The 26,509-nt window shown below is 38.1% G+C and overlaps 1 long non-coding RNA gene across 1 annotated transcript in view; it reads right to left on the bottom strand.

Moving 5' to 3' along the window:
• LOC138762641 (uncharacterized) overlaps positions 1-25,600 on the bottom strand; it is a 71,012-nt gene extending 45,412 nt beyond the window's left edge. Inside the window, exon 1 of the long non-coding RNA XR_011357007.1 lies at positions 25,465-25,600. This is a non-coding gene — a long non-coding RNA (uncharacterized lncRNA). The remainder of the gene's footprint in view (positions 1-25,464) is intronic.
• Between the last annotated feature and the right edge of the window lie 909 nt (positions 25,601-26,509).

Genomic DNA, 26,509 nt, shown 5'->3' with positions numbered 1-26,509 from the left:
CTTGTGAACAGGTTTGCAATCCAAATGGAGAGGGGAGTTGTGGTTGCCCAGCAAGGGATAAAGGGCAACTCAGAGAGGGGGGAACATTTGGGACTAAGGGAATATTGGATGTGGGAGTTGTTAAAGTATTTTTTTGTTTTAAATGTGTTGTCATACATTGAGTTTAAAAAGGGAAAACTGAGAGATGAAAATAGGGAAAAGGGGGATGGTGGTGGTGAAGAAGCGGAAATGAGGTCTAAACAGGGTATGAGATGGCCAAGTTGAATTATATGACTATAAATATTAATGGAATACATAACCAAATTAAAAGGAAGAGGCTATTAAATTTACTTAAAAAAGTAAAAATAGACATAGCATTTGTGCAGGAAACGCATCTTAACTGAAGTGGAACATAATAAATTAAAGAGAGACTGGGTAGGGCACGTAGTGGCAGCATCATATAATTCAAAAGCCAGAGTTGTAGCGATATTAATTAATAAAAATGTACCAATCAAAATAGAGGTGGAAATAATAGATACAGCAGGGAGGTATGTAATGATAAAGTGTCAGATATATTCAGAATTTTGGAATTTGGTCAATATATATGCACCTAATGAAGAGGATCAAATCTTAATTTGGATCCAATGTTGGATAAAACTGGACAAAAGACTAGCAAAAAGAATAAAGTGGCCAAATATATGGTTAAATCAATGCAGGAAATGAAACTTATGGAGGAAGCAGCACCCAAGGGAGAAGGAATACTCATATTATTTGAGTAGGCATAAAACATACTCAAGGATTGATATGTTTTTGTTGTCGGCCCATATTCAAGGGAGAGTTAGGAAAACTGAATATAAAGCTAGATTGCTATCTGATCATTCAACCCTGTTATTAGCAATAGAACTGGAGGGCATCCCACCAAGAACATATAGATAGAGGTTAAACTCCATGCTACATAAAAGGCAGGAATTTAGAGAGTTTATTGAACGCCAAATTAAAATGTACTTTGAAATAAATACGAAATCAGTGAAAGACAGATTTATATTATGGGTTGCAATGAAAGCTTTCATTAGAGGGCAGATAATAAGTTATGTAACTAAGATGAAAAAGGACTACAATCGGGAAATAGAACAGTTGGAAAGGGAGAGAGTAAGTACAGAAAAGGAACTAGCAACAAGGGATGATATATCATAAAGAAGAGAATTGGTGCACAAAAAAATAAAATATGAAACATTACAAATGTATAAGGTGGAGAAGAACATAATGAAATTAAAGCAAAAGTATTATGAACTAGGAGAAAAACACACAAAATATTAGCCTGGCAACTTAAAACAGAACAAGCTAAAAGAATTGTATTGGCATCAAGGAAAAAGGACAACAAATTACATATAATCCAATGGAGATTAATGAGAACTTTAAGGAATTTTATGAACAATTATACCAAACTGAGAACGAACGGAAAATGATAAAATAGAAGAATTTTTAGCTAAAATTGAACTGCCGAAATTGCAAGAAGAGGAACAAAGCAAATTGATAAAACCATTTGAAATAGAGGAAGTATAGGATATATTAAAAAAGAAGATGAACAATAAAATGCCTGGAGAGGATGGATTCCCAATAGAATTCTATAAAACATTTAAAGAGTTATTAATTCCTCTTCTCCTGGAAGTAATGAACCAGATAGAAGAAACTTGACAGATTCATGTAAGACAGCAATAATTACAGTAATACCAAAGATGGGGAAGGATCCACTAACACCAGCATCATATAGACCAATATCTCTACTTAATTCAGATTATAAGATAATAGCAAAATTATTAGTAAACAGATTAGCCGACTGTGTACCAAAAATAGTAAAACAAGATCAAACTGGATTTATTAAGAAAAGACGAACAGCAGATAATATTTGTAAATTTATTAATCTAATTCATGCAGTTCAAGGAAATAAGATACCAATAGTGGCTGTTGCTTTAGACGCAGAAAAAGCCTTTGACAGGGTAGAATGGAATTATTTATTCAAAGTATTACAGAAGTTCAATCTACCAGAAAAATATATTAATTGGATTAAAGCATTAAATAATGGACCATTGGTGAAGGTAACAGTAAATGGATATGTATCAAACCAGTTTAAATTAAGTAGGTCAATTAGGCAAGGATGTTCATTATCTTCCTCACTGTTCGCTTTAGCAATAGAACCACTGGCTAAACTGATAAGAACAGAAAATAAAAGGGATAAAAATAAAGGAGAAGGAGTATAAAATCAGCTTATTTGCAGATGACATCATAGTATACTTAACAGAACCAGAAATATCAATAAAAGAACTACATAAGAAATTGAAGGAATATGGAGAAATATTCTGACGCAAATAAAAGTGAAGCGATGCCAATGAGTAATGCGGCTTGTCCAGATTTTAAAAAAGAATCAACATTTAAATGGCAAACACAAGCAATCCGATACCTAGGTATTAAGATTAGATCATAATGTAAGTCACCTATACAAATTAAATTATCAGCCATTAATAAAGAAATTGCAGGAAGACTTAGAACATTGGAAAGAATTACCACTAGCGTTGATAGGGAGGGTAAATTGCATTAAAATGAATGTCTTCCCATCTAAATCAGATATTAAATAAAATTACAGAAAACAATATACCAAAGAATCCAGAGATCTTCCTCCTAAGTTACATAAAAAACAAAGAATTTGGAATTGATTTGGAGGATGCACCAAAAAGATTTGTTAAGATAGCTCTAGCCGTAGCAAAAAAATGTATTATGTCAACCTGGAAATTGGAAGATAATTTGAAAATACAACAATGGTATATAGAAATGAATAAATGTATTCCATTAGAAAAAATAACATATAGTTTAAGAAATAATATTGAAATATTTGAACAAATATGGGAGCCTTACATGAAACACAATAGCGAAAACCTACCGGGGACATTCACTACCTAAATTAACGAAAGGAGAAGGAAATGAAAAGAATTGACTCAGTGGAATTTCTTGTTTATTTTTATTGAATGACAACATTGTTTGACTGGTTTAATGTATCCTAGATTTTGTACTTTAAATGGACGGGAGGGGGGAGGTAGGGAGGGTGGGATGGGAGGAGGGAGGGGGGGGAGAAATGGCACTGGAAATGTTTGAAAAGGAAAAAGTGTGTATCATGGTTAATGTGATTTATGGTGTGAAAAATAAAAAAATTTAAAAAAAAAATGAATGTCTTCCCAAGGATACAATACCTATTTCAATCATTACCAATTCCCTTAACAGAGAAATTCTTTAATGAACTAAAAAGAATAATAAGGACATTTTTATGGAAAGGGGGGAAACCGAGGATAGCGTTAGATAAATTAACAGAGAGGTACAACCAAGGTGGTTTGCAGTTACCAAACTTTAAAAATTATTATAGAGCAGCACAATTAAGGTATTTATCAGATTTTTACCAGACAAGGGAAAAATCAGATTGGACCAACATAGAGCTAGATAAAATAGGGGAGAAGGTACCGGAACATATACTTTATAAGTGGGATGAAAATCTGGTACGATATAAAAGCTCACCAGTATTGCATCATTTACTAAATATATGGAAGAAGATTCACTTAGAAAGTAAAAAAACAAATTACTAAATACCAAAATTATTATTGACGCAAAATCAGCTAATCCCTTTTACAATAGATAACCTTTCCTTTAGAGATTGGGAGAGAAAAGGAATTAAAAGAATAGAAATTATTTTTTGGGAAATAATTTATTAACATTTGAACAAATAAAGTACAAATATGGAATAACTCATGATACAATCTTTGCATACCATCATCTGAAAGCCGACTTAAAGGATAAATTGGGAAACAGAAGGAAGCCGCTTTGAATATGTGATTACAGGCACAATGATAATTAAAAGATTTATAACGAACATGTACATCGAGCTGCAAGAGAATGAAAATGGTGAAATAAGCTATAAACCCAAACAAAAATGGGAAAAAGATTTAAACATAAAGTTAAAAAATGAAACATGGGAAAAGTTATGTTCTGGAACTATGAAGAATATAATAAACACATGGTTATGCATGATACAATATAATTGGTTACACAGGTTATATATCACACCCCAAAAGTTAAAAAAATGGGATCCAACATTATCAGATAGATGTTTTCACTGTAAGAAGGAAATGGGAACAACAGTACATGCAATTTGGGCACGTGAGAAAGTGAAAAAGTTTTGGGAAGATCTAAATCAGGTATTAAATAAAATCACAAAAAGCAACACACCAAAAAATCCAGAGATCTTTCTTCTTAGTAATATAAGAAGTAAAGAATTAGGCCTCAAACTGGATGAAGCGCAAAAAAAGATTTATTATGATCGACTTAGCAGTAGCAAAAATATGTATAATGTCAACTTGGAAATCAGAAGAGAGCCTGAGAATACAGCAATGATACATGGAAATGAATAAATGTATTCCATTGGAAAAAATTACATATAATTTAAAAAATAAAGTCACATTATTTGAACAAATTTGGGAACCATACATGGAACATAAAAGAGAGGGCTTGCCTCAGACCTCCACCTCCTAAAATGATAAGAAGACAAAATGACTTGATCCAGTGTGTAAAAGTACATGACACATTTTTCTTGTTTATTTTTCATTATGTGATGACATTGTTTAATGGTTTTTTTGTATTGTTTATGTTGAATGTTTATTGGTTTTGGAGGGGGGTGGGAAGGGGGCAGGGAAGGTAGGGGAAAAAAAGGGGAGAAAATGGCCACTGTGTATATTTAAGAGGGAAATGTTTGTATGTATTTTGGTTAATATGGTTCATAGTGTGAAAAATGTTTTAAAAATTTAAAAAAATAATTGGTGGGGAAATTATGAACTATTTGTGCAAGATCCTAGTTGATGAACAATGTGAGTGTCAATAATTGTAGGAATTACGGGATCATGCAAATATATCTGTGCCTCCTTTACAGCTCTGAAATTGATCTTTGATAGAGATCTCCCGGTCACCATTATGACTGGGGATCTAATCTAGTACCTGGCAATGAACATCTATACTGAGTTGAAATCTGTTTCTCCTTGGCATTCAATTATTTCATCAATGCTCACTTCCTCAACGGCAATATCCTAGGGATGGGCATTGACTCGAAAATTACCTGAGCCTGCCACTTAATCATGGCTGCACAGGCAATATATGAGGTTGACTGTGCCACAGCAAAGGATAATCTCTCTTCTAACAACTGAAATGGTCAAGGGTATAGGATAAAATCTCTACAGTTCCAGATATAGCAAAGAATGATTGAGAATGCTCTCTTCTTCAACAAGAACAGAAATACTCAGCAGGTCAGGCAAGGGAACCAGAGTTTTTAATGCTCTCCACTCATCATTTTGAGTGATTCTCCAAAATTCATAAATGCCCTCCTTTATTCAGAACGCAGCTGTTGTATTGCCATCCCAAAGGACCATGCTGTCTGCTAACATTGCCACAATGGCTTAATGAGTGCTGCCTTCCAACAGGATGGCAGCAATGCATGAACATTTCTCTCTCTCTCTCTCTCTCTCTCTCTAACTTTACAAGGAGAAGCTTCGACCATTGCCACCAAGAAGTACAAGGGCAACTTTCACTTGGCAAGGGGACTCCATGTCACATGGAAACATGTTCCCTGAGTGCTTTCTGTGCTTGAGCAGTTGCTGCCACATAGCAACCACATCATTTTTGACTTCTGAAATATTATCATATTTGATTTATGATCAGAGGAGTTGAATTAATATCATATTGTCATTTAAAATTCTTAATCTTTTATCAACTGCAAGATGTAAATGAATTAAATATGAAAGTCTAAAAGCAATTACTGTGCAAGCAAATGCACTTAGTGCTGCAGGATTAACAGATTCACCTTTGGTTTGTGGAATCTATTGATAATTTTTCTCCAAGATTAAAATTAATAGAGATGTCTGAAAGGTGATGTGGCAGAACTTGTATCCCTCTAAGTCATCAAGTGTCTGGCAGCAGTACTTGAGTACGTACAGCAAAAGGCGTAGCCATGTTGGAACAGAGCTGCTCAAATAATGGACCATTTACCTCAGTCATATAGCTCATCAGAATCATGCTCTCCCATCCCCATCAGTAGCTGGCCTGTTAGCCCATTTAGTTAGTTTGCAGTAAAAAAAATGTTATGATGCTTGCCTTGTCAATTTGGAAATTCTGCCTGGCCTGAAGAAAACATGAGAATTTTAAAAAATCTATCAAACTCAATTAACAATTGACCAGGCATAAACTGCAGTGTGCAAAAGAGGGTTCCCAATCTCTACTATCCTTTGGATAAAGAAATGTCTCCTTTAAGGTCTAGTTCTGTCATTCAGACTTTGTTGCTTGATTCTAGGCACAGAAACATTTAGAAATGCATATTAATTCCCCTTAAAGCTAAGAGAAGGGGTGGAAGAGCATAGGAGGAAGAGAGTGTATGGGGTAATAGAGGAGGCCAGAGGAGATATCACGAGTATATAGCAGTACAGATGCTGTCTGATCCATTGATTTCTTCCAGTATCATGATTTTTGTTCGAGATTCCAGCATCTGCAGTCTTGTATCTTCATGGGAAAGGAGATGGGTATCAGAACCTCAGAATGCATTACTCTTCAAACCCCCGAAAAGCTATTAACCACATCTGTTCATTATCTGTTCCTGTCTTCTGATTTCTACATCGACACTCACCAGGCCACTGGTATCAGTGAGAACCACAGATGAACAATGTTACATTAGGAAACTTCCCTGGCAGATTGTCTGGTTATACAAGACCTGAGGACTGCATGACAATTTTCCTAGACTGTAATTGTAGTGAACAATGCTGTAAGTGATAAATTTATATATCTGGAATAACTTTTCCTCCTCTCTGAGGAGCTCTTGGCAACCTTATGTTTGATGTTTACTTTCATTTTAGTTATTGCTGCTTGGATTTCTCTGACCTTATCCTTCCACCTAGAGATTTTTCCAAAGTTTTGTAAAACGTTTATTCACTTTGATTATTGTTCTTTATTTCTGAATATAAATCAATTGGCCTTTTCAGACAATAAAAATGACCATTTCTTCAAAGTCACTGACTTGTTAGGAGTAGTTCATTGTATTACTGTCATGGATACCACACACTGCTCGATTCTAACTGCGCCCACCCAAAACTTCACATTCCAGATTTTATTATTTGTATTCATTTTGGTTTGACCATGTAGAAATTACAGCACTTTTTATAAAAAGTCTCCTCATTTTAGAGCTCCATAATGTTCGGGACATTTGACTTCACAGGTGCTTGTGAGTACTCAGGCATGTTTAATTGCTTCATTGGTGCAGGTATAAGAGAGCTAGGCTTGCTTCTCAGTATTTGATCACCTTCATAGCCTGTGGTTGCCATTTTTCAACATGAGGACCAGAGTTGTGCCAATCAAAGTCAAAGGAGCCATTATGAGGCTGAAAAACAAGGATGAAACAGTAAAAGACATTACCCAAACCTTTTCTTTCTTTGGCTTGGCTTCGCGGACGAAGATTTATGGAGGGGGTAAAAGTCCACGTCAGCTGCAGGCTCGATTGTGGCTGACAAGTCCGATGCGGGACAGGCAGATACGGTTGCAGCGGTTGCAGGGGAAAATTGGTTGGTTGGGTGTTGGGTTTTTCCTCCTTTGTCTTTTGTCAGTGAGGTGGGCTCTGCGGTCTTCTTCAAAGGAGGTTGCTGCCCGCCGAACTGTGAGGTGCCAAGATGCACGGTTTGAGGCGATATCAGCCCACTGGCGGTGGTCAATGTGGCAGGCACCAAGAGATTTCTTTAGGCAGTCCTTGTACCTCTTCTTTGGTGCACCTCTGTCACGGTGGCCAGTGGAGAGCTCGCCATATAACACGATCTTGGGAAGGCGATGGTCCTCCATTCTGGAGACGTGACCCACCCAGCGCAGCTGCATCTTCAGCAGCGTGGACTCGATGCTGTCGGCCTCTGCCATCTCGAGTACTTCGATGTTAGGGATGAAGTCGCTCCAATGAATTTTGAGGATGGAGCGGAGACAACGCTGGTGGAAGCGTTCTAGGAGCCGTAGGCGATGCTGGTAGAGGACCCATGATTCGGAGCCGATTACCAAAATCAACTATATGGAGCATCATTAAGCAGAGAGGGCTCACTAATTGCAAAGGGACTGATTTGCCATGAAGACCTCGACTGCTGATGTCAAAATTCTCATGATAATGAAGAAAAACCCCCAAATGCCTATAAAACAGATCAGAAATACTCTTCAGGAGGCAGGTGTGGATGCGTCAATAATACTGTCCACAGAAGACCTCATGAACAGAAATACAGAGATTACACTGTAAGATAAAAACCACTAGTTACCCACAGAAACATGATGGCCAGATTTCAATTTGCCACAAAGTATTTAAAAGAGCCTGCAGAATTCAGGAAATGGACTTGCAGTTAAAAAAAAAATGTTATGATGCTTGCCTTGTCAATTTGGAAATTCTGCCTGGCCTGAAGAAAACATGAGAATTTAAAAAAATCTATCAAACTCAATTAACAATTGACCAGGCATAAACTGCAGTGTGCAAAAGAGGGTTCTCAATCTCTACAATTCTTTGCATAAAGAAGTGTCTCCTTTAAGGTCTAGTTCTGTCATTCAGACATAGTCAAACCAAAATGTACACAAATACCCTTTAATAATATTGGGAATATGCACTTTAATCATGTGAATTCTTTGATTACAAATGTAAAACTGTAGAGCACAGGGTCAAATAAAGGAAAAAAAAAGTCTGCCCCAATCATTATGGAGAGCACTGTACATATTTTGAGTGGTTCAAGAAGTAGTCCACTTGATTTATGTGTTTTTGTCAAGCTGATTGGAATAAGGGGCAGGATCCATGGATTAGCATCTATGTTAACATAACATCTTTGCACATTACAATGGAGATTACAATGCAAGAAATGTAAATATCAACGCATCATCTATCTCCACTTCATTGCTTCCATATGGAATCATAGGATAATTGGCCTCCATAAGAGGCCAATCAACCTATCATATCTGGCTTTGAAAGACCTGTTCAATCAATCCCACTCTGCCGAATTTCCTGACAGCTTTGCATTTGGTTCCCCTTCAAGTATTTATCCCTTTGAATCTCTTTTGAAACTTAGTGTTGAATATCTTTGTACCACCCTTCAGACAGTGCATTCCAATGAAAATAACCTGGTCAATAAAACACCTCTCCTCACAGTGACTCTAGTTCTTTTGCATATTATCTATGGTTAGTTGTGAAAAAGTTAATATCTAATAGCATTTTTTCCTCACTGGGCAACCAATTTGCCCTTTACATGAGCATCTTGGAGCTCTGCATTTTGCTCACATCAGGCAGTGTGGGAATTCATATGCACCATCTTTTATAATTCTTTGAGTATAAGCATGTGTATGTCCTAATAAAACTTGCGCCATTCTCTGAACTCAGTGGGGATTTGTTTGTCGAGAGCCAGGAGATCATTATTTCAGCTGGAATCAATGCTAAGAATAACATCAAATAATTCTCCCTCTTAAAACTCCATTTCTGCTCTCATAATGAGAAGATTGAATCTTCAGTGATTTCACAGAAAAGAAAAAGCTTGATTAAATTGAGCAGAGATATATCATATTCCAGATTATTTAAATGCACAGATATTCTGAATATAACTTCTGAATTTTAACTCCATAAATGATATATGTCTCAAGAAACAATTTCAGCCTCTAATATCTGATGGCTCGAGATAAATTCAGGCTCAGTTTTAAATGAACATAATTTCTTGCTGTAAAAGATCATGACAACATGAGAGATGACAACATAAAAGCTGAGGATTTCAGCGGCAGGTCACCTGAGACCAAGGCTGCCCCGATGATGTGGGATTTGAAATGGACAGCGTTAATTTTGCAGCAAAGATGCAAATGGATTGAAAAATGACATAAAGGCTGCAAATTGTATGTTCTCTTCTTATGTAGTTGATATACATTTTGGAGAAGAGAGTGTTGATATGGACAAAACTTACCTGGACATGAGGGCCAGGAACCAAGAATGTTTATTTGGAAGAATGAGAGCTTAGAAGAAGCGCAAGACCATGTTTCAGGCCATAAATTGCATCCGTGAATTCAGGTGTGAGAAGGGTAATGAGAATGGGGGCAGTGAGTGCATGAATTGGGTCTCACTGAGGAAGGAAATGTAAGGGAATATGGAAAGAAGTTCCGTGGAAGTGCAGTGGACTCAGAGGAAGTGGGCTCAGTAGACTAGAAGGAGGAGGAGTGGAAAGAGCAAATGCAGCTGAATGAATTGCCTATATCAAGGTTTCAAATTTATTATTACATAAGTAAAGAAGCTAAAAAGATTGCAGTAGAGAAAAGAAGATAAGACTAATCATTGCAACTCAGGATGATGGTTGTGGCTGATGAAAGCAATGCCCAATGGTGCTGGTTCAACCAGACCTGATGATGATAGACTGAAACAGTCACCTGACAAATCCATTCACATCCACATAGTTTGTTACGGAGTGAAACAGGGCAATGGTTTGGATGGGAATTGGAGCAAATGTGGAAGTAAAAATGTGATTGAGTATATCAGTGGCTGCAGAAAGGTTGTGTTAAAACCAAGGATCAATAGGTCAGGATTTGAAGGAGAAAGGTGCTATCTATAATCAGGTCTCTGCACTCAATTCAATTCAGACCACCTGACCACCACAAGGCCTCCCTAATATCCCAGCAGTGGACTTCTTCCTCCCTTGAGAGTTGGTTAACAAACAGCAAACCAGAGAATGGGGGTTAACATCAAATTTTGGGTTTGCAGGCTGCTACTGGTGGTCAGCAAAAGTGCAGAGTGAATACCAAATGAACAATGACACAGCAACGGGCACCAGTATCCTGACGTCAAACACCATCAGGGCTCAACCGAATATTAAAATATTAATTTATATGATTACTTAATGCATTAGATATTCCTCTCAGAGAAAATTCAGCATTTTCACTATAATCCATAAAAGCAAGAGAGTAATCTTTCAAATCTGTTTTGTTCACAGGCGCTCAGGAAGTAAAGCCCTTGGATGAGAAAATAGCGCAGCTTTATTTTTCCTTGTTATTTATCACTAAGCTCAAACAATGAGTCACAATTCCACATGGAGGGGAAAGATCATCATCCTCTGAAGCCTTGTTTCCCTGAAACAAAGAAGCCCTGCCAACCATTTTCCAGTACAAGTGCCCTTTCTCAGAGAACAAAAGAGGATGAAAAATATCAGCCTTTTCAGGAAGATTAAAAACTCTCCAGTGCAGTGTGATCCCTGCACAGGCTGATAGTACATTCAACTTGATTGCTGAAACACACCAGCTAAATTGAAAAGCTGAAGCTGGTTTTGCATTATCAGCCCAGACCTGTCCTGCAGTCCTCACTATCTCCCATTAACAGGCTGCTCAAGACTTAGCAACCACACAATGCAAAGCAACAGTTTGTCAAAAGAAACAAATTTTTCAGTTTGTTTTAAATATGAAGACATTTCACATCTCTTTTTAGTTCAATTGGTGGGTGGAGTCCATGGTTCTATAGGGATTTAAGGATTTTGATGAGTTTTTGGTTCACCTGGCGGAAGAACTGATAAAAGGATATTTTTTGTACAAATTTACCTCATGATTACAGACAATGTCTTCTGCTCCAATGTCATCAGATTGCTTGTTGGCATTTTTCAAAACGTTTTCCTGGCTGTTTATAATGATTGCAATTGAAGAAGAAAGAAGTGACATGACTGATGAAGAAAATTAAATATTTTCCAGGGCAAGTTGAATCCATATAATTCTATTATTCTCACAAGCACCAGGAAAAAAGTCGAGAAATCAGTTTAAGCAGGTTAAAGACATTTTAAATAAAATTGAAAGAGTCAAAATCAAAATGCATGCATCTTAGCTGCAAATGCCTCATTTAACATCCAAATGGGAATCCTGAAATTTTATAAATACCTTTGCTTTGCCAATAAATTAATAACCACTGACAGAATAATAACAGATGAGTGAAATAATATAACTTTGTCAGCAAGTGGAATAAACATCAGAGAGAATACTGATCTGGCACAGTGATGTAATGAGAGGTGTCTCCTGGGATGGGTTTGCAGTGGTTAGGAGTTCAACAATATCCTGACACGTGGAAAGAGATAGCCTTGATGATTGAACACAACTTCAAAAAACACAGCTGACTTTACACGTACCTTAAAGCACATCAACTCCAGTATCTCCTCTGACACACCACCTATCCAATATCCAATCCTTGGTGTATGGAAATTTCTTAACACTAAACAAATTGGAAATACTGTTGCCCTTGGTCTGCAGCAGAACCTTCATTCACTAACCCTGTGCCCCCAGTCTGATCACCTTCAAGCCTGAACTATGACATTCTGTTTGAGTCTGAAATGGGTTTCAAAGCCCATTACTAAGATTTCACCATTCACCTCCATAAAATGAAATAACACCAGTCTTATCCCAACATACATGTGCTGATATCCTATCCAAGCCTCTTTTCTTTTTGCTTAGTTTAACTGTTACAATATATATCAGGAAATTCCCCATCTTTTATCCTCCATTAATTTCAAATTACTGTATATCTTAGAAACATTGAAAACTTACAGGACAATATAGGTCCTTCGGCCCACAAAGTTGTGCCAAACATGTCCCTACCTTAGAAATTATAAAGCTTTCTATTTTCTCTATTTTCTATGTACCTATCCAGAAGTCTCTTAATTGACCCTAATGTGTCCACCTCCACTACTGTTGCCAGCAGCCCATTCCACGCACCCACCAGTCTCTGCATAAGAAAAACGTAATCCTGACATCTCTTCTGTACTACTCCCTAGCACCTTAAACCTATGTTCTCTTGTGGCAACCATTTCAGCCCTGGGAAAAAGCCTCTGACTATTTACATGATCAATGCCTCTCATCATCTTAAACAGCTCTATCAGGTCACCTCATCCTCCGCCACTCCAAGTTCATTCAAGCTGTTTTTATAAGGCATGCTCCCTAAATAAGGTAACATCCTTGTAAATCTCCTATGAACCCTTTCTATGACTTCCACATCCTTCCGGTAGTGAGTTGACCAGAATTGCACACAGCACTCCAATAGGGTCTGACCAGGGTTCTATATAGCTGCAACATTACCTCTCGGCTTCTAAATTCAATTCCATGATTAATGAAGGCCAATACACTATATGCCTTCTTAACCACAGAATCAACCATCACAGCTGCTTGGACCATCCTATGAACTTGGATCTCAAGATCCCTCTGATCCTCCACACTGCCAATAGTCTTATTATATTTTGCCATCATATTTGACTGACCAAAATGAATCACTTCACACTTATCTGGGTTGAACTCCATCTGCCACTTCTCAGCCCAGTTTTACATCCTATCAATAACCTGCTGTGACCTCTGTCAGCCTCCACACTATCCACAACACCCCCAACCTTTGTGTTATCAGCAAACTTACTACCCCATCCATCCACTTCCTCATCCAAGTCATTTATAAAAAACACGAAGTGAACAGATTCCCAAGGAACACAACTGGTCACTGATCTCCATGCAGAATATGACCAGTTTACAACTGCTCTTTGATTTCTGTGGGCAAGCCAGCTCTGGATGCACAAAGAAATTTCCACTTGGATCCCATGCTCCCATACTTTCTCAATAAGCCTTGCATGGAGAACCTTATCAAATGCCTTGCTGAAATCCATATACACTAGATCTACTGCTCTTCCTTCATCAATGTGTTTAGTCACACATCCTCAAAAAAATTTAGTCAGGGCTGTAAGGTATGACCTGACCTTGACAAAGCCATATTGACTATTCCTAATCATATTATACCTCTCCATATGTTCATAGGTCCTGCCTCTCAGGATCTTCTCCATCAATTTACCAACCATTGAAGTAAGACTCACTGGTCTATAATTTTCTGGGCTATCTCTACCCCTTTTCTTGAAGAAAGGAACAACATCTGCAACCCTCCAATCCTCTGGTACCTCTACTGTCCCCAATAATGATTCAAAGGTCATCACCAGAGGTTCAGGAATCTCCTCCCTCGCCTCCCACAGTAGCCTGGGGTACACTTCATCTGGTCCTGGTGACTTGATGCTTTCCTAAAGGTCCAGCACATCCTCTCTCTTAATATCTACATACTCAAGCTTTTCAGTCTGCTGCAAGTCATCACTGCAGTCACCAAGATCCTTTTCCATGGTGAATAATGAAGTGAAGTATTCATTAAGTACCTCTGCTATTTCCTCCGGTTCCATAAACACTTTCCCACTTGATAGATCCTTTTCTTTCATGTCTTATCCTCTTGCTCTTCACATACTTGTAGAATGCCTTGAAGTTTTCCTTATCTGTCCCACCAAGACCTTCTCATGGCTCCATTTGACTCTCCTAATTTCCTTTTTAACCTCCTTCCTGTTTGCCTTATAATTTTCTAGATCTCTAACATTATCTAGCTCTCTGAACCTTTTGTAAGCTTTTCCTCTTGACTGGATCTATTACAGCCTTTGTACACCATGGATCCTGTACCTGCCATGACTTCCTTGTCTCATTAGAACATACCTATGAAGAACTTCACACAACTATCCCCTAATTATTTGCCACATTTCTTCCATACTTTTCCCTGAGAACATTTGTTCCAATTTAAGCTTCCAATTTCCTGCCTATTAGCATCATAATTCCCCTCTCTCAAATTAAATGTTTTACTAACTTGTCTGTTCCTATCTTCTCTAAAACTATTGTAAGAGAGGTGGAATTATGATCACTGTCTCCAAAATGCTCTTCCACTGAGAGATCTAACACCTGATCAGGTTCATTTCCCAATACTGAATCAAGTCTCTCCTCTGTAGGTTTACCTACATTTTGTGTCAAGAAACCTTCCTGAACAGACCTAACAAACTCCAACCCATCTAACCCCTTGCTCTAGGGAGATGCCTATTGCTATATGGGAAATTAAAATCTCGCATCACAACAACTCTGTTATTACTACTCCTTTCCAGAACCTGTTTCCCTACCTGCTCCTCGATATCCCTGTTCCTATTGGGTGGCCTGTAAAAAAACACCCAGTAAAGTTATTGACCCCTTCCTATCCCTAATCTCCACCTACAGAGACTCTAGACAATCTCTCCATGACATCCACCTTTTCTGTACCCGTGACACTATCTCTCATCATCAGTGCCATGCCCTCACCTCTTTTGCCTCCCTCCAGATCCTTTCTGAAACATCTAAAAACCGGCACTTGAAGTAACCAACCTGTCACTGAGCCATCCAACTCTCTGTAATGGCCATCACATCATAACTCCAAGTACTGATCTACACTCTAAGCTCATCCACTTTGTTCACAATACTTCTTGTGTTAAAATAGACACATGTCAAACCTTCAATTTGAGCATGTCTCTTCTCCTTCACCTGCCTAGCCTCCCTCACACACTGTCTCCAAGATTTCTCTATTTGTAAGCCAACTTCCTCTTCCCCAGTCTCTTCAGTTCGGTTTCCACCCCCAACAATTCAAGTTTAAACTCTCCCCAGGTGCGTGCCCTGCCAGGATATTAGCCCCTTTGAGATTCAAGTCCAACCAGTCCTTTTTGTATAGGTCCCAAGTGCCCTAAAAGAGGTCCCAAAGGTCCAGAAATCTGAATCCCTGGCCCCTGCTCCAATCCCTCAGTCATGTTTATCCTTCACCTCATTCTTTTCCTTAATCCACACAACATTCCTATCATCCATCACCTTTGGATTTGCTTCTGGTTTGGTGAATTTTCATTCTGTTTTCATATCCCTCCATGGTTTCAAGCCTCCCCATCTCCGTAAGTTCGCCTGCGCAGTGGGTATGATCTTTGAGCCCTCTTTGCCCACAGGGGAGCCCGAGGATTTGAGAATGGAAAATGTGGTCTCCTTGTTTAAAAAAGGTAATAGGGAGAATCTTGGAAATTATAGACTAGTGAGTCTTACGTCAGTGGTGTGCAAATTATTGGAGAGGGTTTGTAAGGATGGGATTCACGAGCATTTGGAGAAGTCCAGTCTTCTCAAGGATAGTCAGCCTGGCTTTGTGAAGGGAAGGTTGTGCCTCACGAGCCTAATTGAGGTTTTTGAAGAGGTAACAAAAGAAATTGATGAGGGCAGGGTGGTAAATGTGGTTGGTCTATATAGATTTTAGCAACTCACTTAACAAGGTCCCCCATGAGAGACTTGTTTAGAAAGTCATGAGGCATGGAACTTTTGTTGTGTGGATAAAAAAAAATTGGCTTGCATTTAGAAAGCAGAGAGTAGTGGTGGAAGGAAAGTATTGAGTGTGGATGAACAGAGGGACCTTGGGATCCAAATCTGTACATCTCTCAAGGTTGTCGTGCAATTTGATAGGATAGCTAAGAAGGCCTATGGAATGTTGAGCTCCATTAAAGGGGGATTGAGTTCAAGAATAGAGAGGTCATGTTGCAACTCTACAAATTTCTGCTGACACCTCACTTTGAGTATTGTGTTCAGTTCTGGTCATCTCATTATAGAAAGGATGTGGAAAAACCATGGAAATGTGCTTTTCCTCTCAATTTTTTTCAAAAGAAAAAGATAAAACACTTGTCCACAAAGATAGTCAAAAGGCAAAAAAAAATTTCAGACAAGAAAACTTATTTAAATCATTCATGATAAATACATGAGATGTTGCTCATCATTACCAATAGAAAAGCAGCTCATAATGCCTTTGAGCATCATGAGGATTTATGTAACACAAAATAAAAGCATGAATTAAGCAAGATAACTTCCAAAAGTTAAAGAGCAATTTCAAAGGAACTGACAATGTAAATATGAATAAAACTCATGTCATAGAAAAACAGTAGTGGTGAAAGTGTTGTGGGTCAAAATATATCACCCATTCAAGTTATTCTCAGTTACAAAAATTCATCTATTGACCTCTTGTCTCTAACAATGCTCTTCAGAAATGCTAACATACATAACATAACATAACAATTACAGCACGGAAACAGGCCATTAGGCCCTTCTAGTCCGCACCGAACCAAACACCCCTTTCTAGTCCCACCTCCCTGCACAATGCCCATAACCCTCCATCTTCTTCTCATCCATATACCTGTCCAACCTTTTCTTAAATAATACAATTGACTCCGCCGCCACTATTTCTCCTGGAAGCTCATTCCACACGGCTACCACTCTCTGAGTAAAGAAGTTCCCCCTCATGTTACCTCTAAACCTCTGCCCCTTAATTCTTAACTCATGTCCTCTTGTTTTAATCTTTCCTCCTCTTAACGGAAATAGTCTATCCACATCCACTCTGTCTATCCCTTTCATAATCTTAAATACTTCTATCAAATCCCCTCTCAACCTTCTACGCTCCAAAGAATAAAGACCTAATCTGTCCAATCTCTCCCTATACTCTAGATGCTTAAACCCAGGTAACATTCTGGTAAACCTTCTCTGCACTCTCTCCACTCTGTTTATATCCTTCCTATAATTAGGCGACCAGAACTGCACACAGAACTCCAAATTAGGCCGCACCAACGTCTTATACAATCCCAACATCACCTCCCAACTCCTATATTCCATGCAATGATTGATAAAGGCCAGCATACTAAAAGCCTTCTTCACCACCCTTTTCACGTGAGTTTCTACCTTCAGGGAACGATGTACTGTTACTCCTAAATCTTTCTGCTCTTCTGTATTCATCAATGCTCTCCCATTTACCACGTATGTCTTGTTCTGATTCTTCTTACCAAAATGAAGCACCTCACACTTATCAGCATTAAATTCCATCTGCCATTTTTCAGCCCACTTTTCTAAGCAGCCCAAATCCCTCTGCAATCCTTGAAAACCTTCTTCATTATCCACTATTCCACCTACCTTAGTATCGTCTGCATATTTACTAATCCAATTCACCACCCCATCATCTAGATCATTAATGTATATAATGAACAACAATGGGCCCAATACAGATCCTTAAGGCACACCACTGGTCACCGGCCTCCAACCTGACAGACAATTATCCACTACCACTCTCTGGCCTCTCCCTTTCAGCCAATGTTCAATCCATTTGACTATCTCAAAATTTATACCTAAAGACTGCACCTTCCTAACTAACCTTCCATGTGGTACCTTATCGAAGGCCTTACTGAAGTCCATATAGACAACATCCACTGCACTATCCTCATCCACATTCCTAGTCACCTCTTCAAAAAATTCAATCAGATTGGTCAAACATGACCTTCCTCCCACAAATCCATGTTGAGTGCTCCTGATCAGACCCTGTCTATCCAGATGTTTATAAGTACTATCTCTAAGAATTTTCTCCATTAATTTACCTACCACAGACATCAAACTTACAGGCCGATAGTTGCCAGGCTTCCTCCTTGAACCCTTTTTAAATAACGGAACCACATGCGCAATATGCCAATCCTCCGGCACTATCCCCATATCTAATGACATTTGGAAAATTACCGCCAGAGCCTCTGCTATTTCCTCCTTCACTTCTCTCAATGTCCTGGGGAAGATCCCGTCTGGTCCCGGAGACTTATCCACCTTTATATTCTTCAAAAGCCCTAAAACTACACCTTTTGTAATCTCTATATTCCCCATATTTACCCAATTTGCTTTTTTTATCTCACATCTCCCAATATCCTTCTCCTTAGTGAATACCGAAGAAAAGAAAAGAAATGAAAAGAAAAGAAAAGAAAAGAAGCTTGTGGATCTTCCCAGAATCCGTGTGCATAACAGACATAATTCCTTGGCATTGACTTCACACCATTGGACAGGGGTCTGCATAAACACTTGGGACAATGTATTGTAGACAATTAATCGCCTAAGCAATGGGAGGTGAGAGAAACCCAGAGCACCCAGAGGAAAACCACACAGTGATAGGGAGAATGTGCAAACTCCATACATACACAGATGGAGAATAGGATTGTGAGGTTGCTGCTCTACCAGCTATGTCACTGTGCCTCCCTTCTTCCCTGAAGTCCTCTTCCTGGCTCAATGTATTTCATTTTCCTCTTCCTTAGCCTGCCCTTCATTCTAGTTCCACTTTGTCCCTTATTTTAAAGCCATTGCTTGAATCCTTTTTGGAAATTGGTACTTGCATGAATAACATTCAATTATATTGTTTGCATTTCAATAATGATTTATTCTACCTTTTTTATCTATATACCTAACTATAAAATCCCAAGTAACACTTCTTTCTTTTTTCTCTCTTTCAATAATTGTTCCCCTCAGTGTTCATTACTACAGTCTCCTGTGGGGCACAGAAATGTACAGCCTTCATTGTCAATTGCTGACAATCTCAAGAGGGTTCCTATCCATCTGCTCAGAGAGCAGGTGCTGCATGAGATCAGGATCAAACTTAGCTTTGTTGCCCGCTACCACCAAAAAACCCAATGGCATCAACTGGTCAGAATCACGCATGACTTCAGTGATTTCACAGAGAATCCTCGCTGTCGAATTGTCTGCTTCAAAGGCACATTTTTTATATAAAAAAAGTCATAAGATGTGTAAAAATTTAAAATAGTCTTGTATTCAAAATGACAACAAATGATTATCTGGTAGACTGCAAGAAGCACCAAGCAAACTTTTTCAGATATCGTTGAATGCTGATTCCACATCCCAATTAATATATTGTGAAGCCCAAATTGTGGACACAAATTAAAAATGAGGAAAATTTCAGACAAAACTGAAGACCATGAGCGAAATAAATCACTATTAATGGAACCCACCCCAAACAAAAGTGTTTTTCACTGGCAAACCTTTTTCAGCTCACACCACATTCAAAAGAGGAAATTAACGAAAAATCACATGTCCAGTATCTCCTGAAATACAGATTAAAAGTGGAAATTACCCAAAATTTTCCTGTCTAACTTCAAGATATTTGACCCTCTACTTAAGTAACTTTGAGGCAACACCAAAATATGTGATAACCAAATATGCTTAGCTGATGTGGACACCAGAGGAGAAACATACATTCAAAGAAGGCTCTCTTCCCCCTGTACAAAAAAAAGCTAGAAGATTTATTCAACTTTTTCCAGATGACAAATATTTTTTACATTTCCTCTATCGCTAGGATTATTGTTTCATCCTGCCATGAATCAATGCCTTCAGGAAATGAAGAAAGAGGAGCCAATTTTTTTTAAAATGTAGAGAATCAGAATTTCGGGGCAAATAAAAAAACTGAAATGGCATGAGATGGTTTAATAAAGCCATTTCAGTTGATGGTATCGATTTATTATTTTTTGGTGGGGAGATTATTTTATGCCAGGATATTTTATACAGCCATTATTTTACTTAATACAAAGCCAAACAGCATTAAAACAAATTATTATGAAATGAACCAAAAAAACTGGAGGGGCTCAGTGGGTCAGGCAACATCTATAGAGAGAACTGCTCAGCCAGGACCCTTTGTCAAGACTAAAGTGGGAAGGGGAGTTAGTAAACATAAAAGAAGGGGTGGTGGGGAAAGGGCCAAGAGGTAATAGGATACTAGACAAATGAAGGTGAGGGAGGCAGAGAGACAGGTAGAGGAAGGTGGCAGTTGATGGTTTCAGAAAAGTACAATTGAAGCAGATGAAGGATAACAGTGGATTAGAGTGGAGTTTACCTAAACTTGTCAAACCCAATGTTCATGCCTTTGGGTTCAAGACTATCCAGATGGAACATAATATTTTGTTTCTCAGGTTTTTGTTTGGCCTCACTCTGACATTGGATGAGGCTGATGTCAGACATGTCTACGGAGGAATGGTGAAGGGAAATAAAGTACATTGTTAATTGGAGCCACCACTATGTTTCTGTGTTCAGTTGGCAGCATAAGATTTGCAAAAGTACTTTTTCCTTTGCAGTTGTAATTAGGAGATGCAATTAGTTGTTGGCAAGGTGCCAGTTCTACTGATACTTTTTAACATAAGGGAAGGGTCAGAACATGTGAGGGTAGACTCTAATCCCAAAATTTATCAGATTATCGAGTTTTTACATAATGTTCTTGAAAATTCTGCATCACTGATCCACAAATCCTTATAATCTGGGGTACTCCATTTGTTACTGAGTGACATGATGATATATGGAACACAACAAGGATCCCTTGCTTCGTGAGATTTATCATGTGCTGTGCATGAAATCATAATCCCTTTGAAATTAGATTAGATATTCTCATTTACCACAATTGAATATTTCGGCTCTGATCCAAGTGGTGTTTAATTTCCATAACCCAGCAAGGTAACCAATAAAATATATAATTCAAAGAATCGTACATTGCTTTTCTCTCCTTCAAACATAAGATACCATTTTCTGCCACTAGCTACAGACTAACATCTTACCCTGTGGAGCCAATTACCATTTAATCTGACTTAGTTATCTTGTTTTTTTGCCAAAACTCTTAAGAGACAGACTGCCTTTCCATTACTGCCTGTAAGACTGATACTGTCTGTAGCTTCAACCCTAAGCCTGTTTAATTCTTTAATTCGGGGTTTCTATCAAGTTGCCTGTCAAGATTATTCTCTTCTCAAAGGATTCAGAAGAAAGCTGTCAGCCAATTCCTCTACTCCAGGCTGGCCCTACTCTTTGATCTGTGTCATAATGACTGTAGACCCATCATTCACAAGTATCCTTTAACAAAAAGTAGTTACGTCTGCTCCCATATAATTAGATTATGTCATTCATCAATACTGGATGTAAGCATATTTAACTATTACAAATATATTTGTGATTCGGTTATCAGGCAGATCAAACAATTACAATGTTTTAGGCAACTATTGTGTGAGCTTTACAGTCATACACCTTGTGAAAATTACCACACCTCATGCACCTGAATCTGTATTTATGTGTTTTCCTCAGAAAAATATTTCTAGATATTACACCCTACATGCTTATGCAGCAATAAATACATATTTAATATCTGACAGACCAGCAACTTGAACTTATATTATTCCTTCAGCAGAACAAAACATTCCCCGTGGCTTCACTGTTGTGTGAGGAAGCAAGACCAAGACATTGGAATATCAGGGTCATTAATTGTTCAATCAAAACACCATATTTTAGGAAGGATATTAGTGAAGGAAAAAAAGAGTAGCAGCGGTGCACCAGGAGGGAAATACACAATTTTAGAGTTCAGTTGCAGAAGGCGCGGCCATTAATGGTATCACGAGAGCAACATTGGGGGTGTGCTGATATGTCACAAGGTTCTGGAGATGAAGGCATGGAGAGATTGAACATAGCTGTATTCAACTATGAGCCAGCACAAGTCTTGAGTGAATAAAACCTGGTGGAAGTTAAGATATGAAGTACAATGTTTTAGATGATTGCATGTCCATAAGTGGTGGCAGGAGCAGGAAGGACTGCCATTGGAATAGACAGTTTTAGAGGTTACAAGGACACTGATGCACAGCAGATGAACTAAAGCAGGGTTAGTGACAATAAAGCTTGGTGTTCTTACTGATAATCTGGATACGTGTTTCGAATCAAACATCATGTGACACTTGCAAAGTGTTTGGTTCAGTTTCAGCTCTGCTGAGCGGTGAAACACACGAGTGGATACATTTGATGGCAAAGGAACAGCTTTGATCCTCTAAATAATTACCTGGAGGAGCCAGAGCTTGGATGAGCTGTCAGTCAAATTTGAGACAGTGGATGGTCAAAGTGAAGTGGCAGTGAGGAAGAACCAAATGTTTTCCGTCTACATGTAATAATTGATGCTGTATTCCCAGATGAAGCTGCCAAAGAGCAGTATGCTGATGAATGTTGTCAAAGGGTCAGACTTAGATCCTTGGGGTCACCAGAGGTAACGGTGCAGGAGCAGAGAAAAGAAAGCAATTAGCAAGATAGAAAACCTATGATGCACAAGGAGACCATATGATTCTTTGTACCTGTGCCAGCCAATAAAGAACTACCCAAATCAATCCTATATTTCACATTTTGGTCTCTAGCCCCCTAGGTCTTCAGTGAACACCTTAAAATTGATTAAATATGATGAGGTGTTCTTCCTCTACCGTCATTTCTAGATCTAGATCCCACCAATAGACAATAGACAATAGACAATAGGAGCTGGAGTAGGCCCTTTGGCCCGTCGAGGCATCACCGCCATTTTACAGATCATGGCTGATGATGACAACAATGTGATTATCCAGACAGTCCTCGGGTTAAAAACAAGTTCCAATACCTAGGTTTGACTTTAATTTGAATTTGTATGCAAGTTGGAACACATATAGAACATTATTACATAATACTATTTTAAAATTTCAGACTCATATGATTGCCCAAATTGGTAACATAAAAAAATTGGCCAAAAAAGAAAGGGTGTTTGAGCATGCCTTCATTAATTAGTCCAAATCTTGATCTTCAGGAATTCAATGCTATTAACCTAACTAGATTATTTAAATCTTTACAGGGAAATGAATTATATCCTTAAGACAGTATGATTCAAATAAGATTATTGTATTTTAACAAATACTTCATATTTCTTTCTAAGACTATAAGTTATCTTTTCCAGAGGGGAATAACTTGCATTTCCATATTCCACCGAGTAATAAGTCAGGGGGGGGAGTCAGACTTCCATGTAACAGCTGTACATCTCCTGGCTACCACTAGTGCAGTCCTCACTGTCTTTATACAGCGTCAGTCAAATGTTTATCTTAGAATATAGTATATAAAGTATATATTTTACCTTTATATGCATGAAAACACTTTTCAATGCACTAAAACATAATAATGCAGTACATAATAATAATGCAGTACATAACCATACATATAAAATCAGCTGTGATGGTTCTGAAGGTGTGGCGTTCATCCACGCTGCTGCTTATGCTTCACCTTCTTCACCCTTCTCTCCCCCACCCCCCACCCCGGCTGGGCTGCTCATCCTCTCACCCACCCATCACTTTGCTCAGGTCACGTGCAGCGTAGCCTGACATCGGATGTGCATTACTGGCTGCCTGATGATCGGGGAGACATTGGTAATCCATAACACAATACTTCACCAAAGCTTGGCTAACAGCTATACTAATTAGAAATCTGCTGTGCAGAAATTCAATTCAGCTTAAAATACCCTTGTATCAATATGAGTTAATACTAATAACATTAAGAAATAAAATCCTGGACCCTTAGCACCGTAAAGAGGTCAAGTGTATCGAGGATTGTTACAATCGAGGACAACTTATGACATTTGAACAGCTAAAAAATAGATACGATTTGTCATATAGAACTTTCTTCTGCTATCTTCAATTAAGATCTTTTTAAAGAGATGGTTAAAGAGATGGTTATTGACCCTGTCAATGTGTAGTGACATGGAAGTTCTTCCTCGAAAGGGGATCACAAGTAAATTTATATCTAAGATGTATTTCCTATTGTGGAGCAATAGCTTGAAATTGGGCTGACATCAATCGAGGGAAAGGGAAAGGATTCAAGAACAATATTGGTCAAAATTGTGCTCTGATAATATATCATTTATTAATGTTATATATAGATTGGTCCAATACAATTTTATGCACCAATTTAACCTTACACCGCAAATATTACATGGTATAAAATCTGAAATTCTGGACTTATTTTAGGTGTGGTATAGAGGTTGGAACATTTATTCATTCAACCTGGCTATGCATTAAAGTAAGTTCTTTTTGGTATGCCTTGGCAAAATTTTTGACAAAATTATAGAAGTAAATTTTCCATTGGAACCTGAACTGTATTTATTGAGCAATCTTATGGTTCTTGGCACAAAACTATCAACATATTAAACACAGTGAGGACTGCACTAGTGGTAGCCAGGAGATGTACAGCTGTTACATGGAAGTCTGACTCCACCCCCCCCCCCCCTGACTTATTACTCGGTGGAATATGGAAATGCAAGTTATTCCCCTCTGGAAAAGATAACTTATAGTCTTAGAAAGAAATATGAAGTATTTGTTAAAATACAGTAATCTTATTTGAATCATACTGTCTTAAGGATATAATTCACTTCCCTGTAAAGATTTAAATAATCTAGTTAGGTTAATAGCATTGAATTCCTGAAGATCAAGATTTGGACTAATTAATGAAGGCATGCTCAAACACCCTTTCTTTTTTGGCCAATTTTTTTATGTTACCAATTTGGGCAATCATATGAGACTGAAATTTTAAAATAGTATTATGTAATAATGTTCTATATGAGCCTTAGAAATATTAAAATAAAATAGTCAAAAAAACTTAATTCAGCAGATATCTTAAAGCCTGCCAATGGAAAGCGAGCTCTGCTTGCACCAAAAGTAGGTGTCATTCTCCTTCCGGTCGGCTTGTTGGTTCATAACTATGGGTTGTTTGCAAATTGGACGTTTTCAACCCAGGGACTGCCTGTACATTGTATAACATATATCGACTCAAAAATTCTTATTTGCTGTAGCTGACAAATACTTTGTGAAAAAAATGTAACTTATTGTTAAATTAAAACGAGATAACAAATACATAAGATAATAAATATATAGTTATAATAGTGCAAGAAAAAAGTGGTATTACCTTCATGCCAGACAGTGCTTTTTGTGGTAACGGAGGTAGTTTATGATTAAGGCACTAAAAATTGGTTCAAGAGCCTGAAAGCCATGAGAAAGAAACTGTTCTTGAACCTAGACATGCTGAACTTCAGGCTTTTGTAACTTCGTCCCACAAGATAGTGGCTAGAGAAGGATGTGTCCAGGGTGATGGAGGTCCTTTATGATGTTGAGGTCCTTTATGATGTTGGGTGCCTTCTTGAGGCAGCGCTTCTTTGGATGGGAGGTCAGAACTCGTGATATTTTCTAGGCTCATGGTGTTCAATGAAAACAGATGGATGCACTGAGATGAAAGAGAGTGAGAAATTAATGCAGGGAAGGAGGCCATTCAGCCCATTGTATCTTTTCTGGCAATCAAAGAGGATGACGTGGTAAACTGTGATATGGGTACAATCAGACTGAGAATGGTGAAATCAAACAGAAAAGCTGTAAAGACTCAGAATCCATAGAGAATGGAAATAATGACATTTCATCATGGTCAGATAGGGTCACTGTAAAACGGAATGGGAATCTAATTAATTATAATTTTTTTTTTACAGGCCTTTTCAGCCCAATGAGCCTGTTACTCCCAATTAACCTACAACCCCCATAATTTTTGAAGGGTGGTAGGAAATTAGAGCACCAGAGGAAACCCACATGGGGAGATGAATGATTAAAAAGTGTATATTTGATGGAAAGCATAACAGCTAAACTCCAACTAAGGACTGCAACTGCGACACTTTCAAGTAAATACAAACATGAATAAGGTTCACCAGCGGCTGAACTTTGTGAAGTTTTCTAAATTTAATTTTTATTTCCATATGCAATCACATCATGTGAGCATACAAACAAAATAGATCACGAACACATCAACCTATCTTATTCGAGTTCTATTCATAGAAGCATCACAGATTTAGGAACCCAATTAACCTTATTCTAACCAATATATAGTCACCTATATATTTAACTATACACTTCTTCATTTTCTCATTCCGACACTTTCGAGAGGGTCAGAGTAAATCTTATTGAATTTA

This window comes from Narcine bancroftii, chromosome 5, assembly GCF_036971445.1.
Source record: "Narcine bancroftii isolate sNarBan1 chromosome 5, sNarBan1.hap1, whole genome shotgun sequence".
In the NCBI taxonomy this organism is placed as follows: Eukaryota; Metazoa; Chordata; class Chondrichthyes; order Torpediniformes; family Narcinidae; genus Narcine; species Narcine bancroftii.
Note: the sequence above shows the minus strand (reverse complement) of the source record. Positions and strands in the feature narration are given on the sequence as shown.